The sequence below is a fragment of the Panthera onca genome, chromosome B1 (genome assembly GCF_046562875.1).
Source record: "Panthera onca isolate mPanOnc1 chromosome B1, mPanOnc1 haplotype 2, whole genome shotgun sequence".
Classification (NCBI taxonomy): Eukaryota; Metazoa; Chordata; class Mammalia; order Carnivora; family Felidae; genus Panthera; species Panthera onca.
This window is the reverse complement of record NC_138342.1, coordinates 90,621,170-90,625,148: the sequence shown is the minus strand read 5'-3', so window position 1 is coordinate 90,625,148 and position 3,979 is coordinate 90,621,170. Positions and strand designations below refer to the sequence as shown.

The window sequence follows — 3,979 nt, the reverse complement described above, 5'->3', positions numbered from 1 at the left end:
CTCCCCAGGGAGGCGGGACTAGAAGTGCTATTCTCCCTCTTTCTAGATCTAGACCGGGTCGTCTATTAATGTTAATGCTACCTCGGATCCTAGCCACATTACACTGTTCACCTGTACTGAGTCAGATAAAATCCCCAATTCTTTTTCTACATGTTATAGTTAGCCATATCTCCCTCATTTCATAGTTGCGTGTGTATGGTGGGGGGAGGATTAATTTGCAAGTCCTGGTCATTCACAGGGTCAGAATTGCTCCGCTCGGGGGATTTCAAATTCCCCAATAGTTAGGTCCCTGCCCCTTTTCTCCTATGAATGAGTCCTCCTTCATACCCCATTTCCCCAGTGAGTTTCTGGCTGTCCCCATTTCCAAATCCACCCTCTTCCCAGTGGACTGGAGAGCGTGCCCTGAACGTCACATTCTCCAATACTGAGTCGTCAGGTTGTGCAGCTGAGCATCCCCCATGAAAACCACCTGTTAGCAAGGCCACCGCGCAGTCACTTGCTCAGCCCCTGTTTCACACGCACACGCTGGGTGTCAGTCCCGGGAGGTAATTGGGTGGCTTTAGGCATGGCACCCATTCTTTTCCTCTCAAACTGGTCTTCCAGTTCATCTTGAACTTTAGGTTTATGTCTCAAATAACTGAAACGTGTGTCAGCGCCTTTTCTTAATTGGTCTTGGGCATGGGGGAATAAGGAATAAAAAGGAGGAGATTACACTTGTTGGATGCTTATCATATACCCAGCGTGGTGCTAGATACCTTACAAGCTTTGTCTAATTTGTCTTATGCACCAGCTCTCTGTGATAGACGTGATTGTCACAATTTTACAGACCAGGCAACTGCGTCTCAGGAAAGATAAACAACACCCATCAAGTGGCAAGTCTAGAATTCAAATGCAGGTTTATTTCCCTCCAAACTCTCCTGGCCCAGCGTTGCCGTGGCCCATGGAGCTGAAGCGTGGGAGGGAGAGATTAGAGCACGGAGCCCACTGAAGCCCACAGTCCCCTTCTGAATTCACTTCACCATGTCAATAGGGTATGGGGCTCCAGGATGACACATAGTCTGCGGGGGCATTTCTCCTGAGAAACAGCCTGGCAGCCTCGTCAATCCCTTGTATAAAAAATGGAGTCAACACGTTCAGATGGTCATATACCCTGGGGGGTCCTAATCCTCAACCTACCTCTTAACTCTAAGGGTTATTTCACCAAGAGCATCCCACCAGTCCATCATGCTGCCCAGAGCTTTGAGAGAGGACCCACAATCCCCCTGGGGACCAAAAATGCTAAAATAGGAACAGGCCTAATCCTCCTCCTGGCCTCACCGTGACTTAAGCTGAAAGGAGTGGGGAGACCTGGGACCTGGTTGGTCAAGGCTTTCCATCCCCCTCAGACTTCCCTTCAAAAGGGCAAAGCCACTCACAGGCACCCACACTCTGAAAACTCAATTTTGGTAAGTGGCCTGAATCATTACCACAACCAAACCTTCTCTATGAAGTGTTTACAAATAGAAAAATTGTCCGGTTCTAATTCTGTTTGATTGATTCTGCCAAAGAAGAAGGGAAGAATGAAAGTCTGGGTAATCCACAAACTAGAAAATTGGTGTCTGATGAGAGCTGACGGTATCTTCTTGGAGGCCATGCAAGGCCAACAGCACTGGCCTACTTTTGTTTTGAAACCTCCCATCCCGGAGCCACAATTGCTACCACTTTGGTGGCAGAAGGAAGATGTTTACCCTTCACAAAGACAGCAAGCTTTCCAGCCCCTTCTGTAATCTCCCAGGCCACTAAGGGGCCAGCCACATGGTGTCGGCAGATGCAGAGAGGGGCTGGCAATTCTCATACCAGGAATTCCTCCGCTGTCCTTCCAGCATCAATTACAGATCGCCTCCCTTCCTTCCAGCGGCAGAGAACCTGAGGCTTCGCTCCTGACTCCCAGCTTCCCACCCAGGCCTGACAGCAATTTGTAACCCCTGCTTACACAGGCTCTCTTACTGTCTGCATTTTTGTTTGGAAAATGAGCAATTTGCTGTTGGTCGCTTGGCTCCTCTGTGAAGTCGGCAGAAAGGACGGCTCACCGAGGGGGACAGATGGTCAGTGAAAGCAAGAGTCAGACCGTCAAGCTCATCGCCCAAGCCTTGCCCCCGCCTGGATCCCGTAAGTAGTTTTGTTACACAGGGTTGCTCTCCAGAAGCCGAGCGCCAGCTCTCCGTGTGTGGTATTTGCAGCGACAGAGAAACCAACCCAGAAGGAAGCGTTTTTTGTTGTCGTTTTTTTTTGTTTTGTTTTGTTTTTTTGGCGAGATGTCTGGGAGGTCTGGGCAAATGCAGCGCCCTTCCGGCCAGCCACTTTCTTCTGAAAGACTGTCTTCTTCTTTGGAGGGATGAGACCTGGGAGTGAGGGAAAAGAGGTGGCAAAAATTTGTCCTAGCTCACACTCCAGGGATGAAACAAACCAACGCACTTGTCAAGTGATAAAGACACGGTGAGGAAATCAAAAACCACAGCCGAAGCTTATTGCCTCAACGGCTGCGACATTATCTCACCACTCATTTGGAACATATGTTCAACAGCAGGGTGAGGATTTGGGGTCTCAACTGTGCTCTGAACGCAGAGGGGAAGAGGAGAGAAACATTGCGTGGGAGAGGCCCCTGTGACAAATCCTGCAGAAATGCTGAGACCCGCCTTCCCCTCCCTTCTTCCTCCCGGTGCCCTCACCACCATCCCTACCAGATGCGAACTGTTTTGTCATCGGGACCCATAGTCGACACATGGGGCACTTCCAGCTACCTGTGTTCCACGTTTGCAGAGAGGATGTAGTCTCATCTCGGCCGCCCTCCCCCCACCTACCCCGGTCAGGGAGAAAAGGTGCAGACTCACACTCTTATCAAGCATTCAAACGATTTCATGGGAACACCACACTTTGTTCTATTCTGGCTTCCCTCACAAGGGGTGGGGGGCGGCACATCTTCAAACGCCCGCTGGCTTAAATGGTGACAGCTGCATGCAACGGGCTTGCTCACAGCCCGCCTGGTGCAATGAGAGATATAACTGCAGGGTAGGACTTCAAAGGCAGACCCACTGTGGCCATTCCAGCAGCCCGGGGGGCTGCCGCCTCCAGTTGGTGGCTCTCCGCATGCAACAAGTGAGCCAAGGGAAACTAAGAAATTAGACCTTTCCCACGTGCACTGTGAGTTATGATGCAAGGAGGCAAGAATGAGGCAGGAGAGGTGTCGAGGGCTTTCTGCAAAGTCCTAAACACATTTGTCCTAGACAGATGTTTTTGTCCTAGGTAGACAGATAGTGGAGAAGACAGGCTCATCATAGATAGCATGTTAGTCTGGCCAACACTCTTCCTTTTAGAATAGATTATGCATCACATTTTAGAAGACAGAATTGAGCTAAAATGTTTATGTGTGTGTGTGTATCCCTTTCTCTGATGTCACCTAAATTACCCACCTTTGCAGAAATCACTTATTAAAACTTGGTTTTATGTTAAAATGTCTGGTAGCCGTTGATCTTTGACTTAGGAGCCGTTACGGGAGAACTGTCACACAGAAGATTCCAGAGGTGACTTGAAATCTTCGGTTCCTTGCAATGGGTAGCACAGATGGCTGTTTAAGGAACCACATGAAAGAGCCACCGTGAAAGGTAGTCATTTCCTGTCTTCTCCATCTGTCAGGTCCTAACGAAATACACCCCAAGGAACAGACTCACTATGACATTATACGGATATATGTGGCTATTGATGCTTTGGCAAGGCTATTTATTTTGGTAAATTGCCTCCCTTGGCCCCACCACCCAGCTTAGCCCAATCACTCCTTTGTGCATGTCAAAATCCTGACAGAACGTGGGCAAGTTTACAAAAGCTCTCCGAGCCTCGGCTTTCTCATCTGTGAAATGGGAATGAAAATACTTTATGATAAATGCAATGCGTTTGCTTTGCTTCAGTGAGGTTGAGTTGGTTCTGCAACTTAAAAGGAGCCTGA

General features: G+C 49.0%; 1 long non-coding RNA gene across 1 annotated transcript; it reads right to left on the bottom strand.

Annotated features, from left to right (window-relative positions):
* Window positions 1-879: 879 nt before the first annotated feature.
* Window positions 880-3,672, bottom strand: LOC132692215 (uncharacterized). The gene is made up of 2 exons (XR_009616234.3): window positions 3,450-3,672; window positions 880-2,381 (listed from the first exon to the last, which is right to left on the bottom strand). It is a non-coding gene; the product is annotated as an uncharacterized LOC132692215 (long non-coding RNA).
* Window positions 3,673-3,979: the final 307 nt, after the last annotated feature.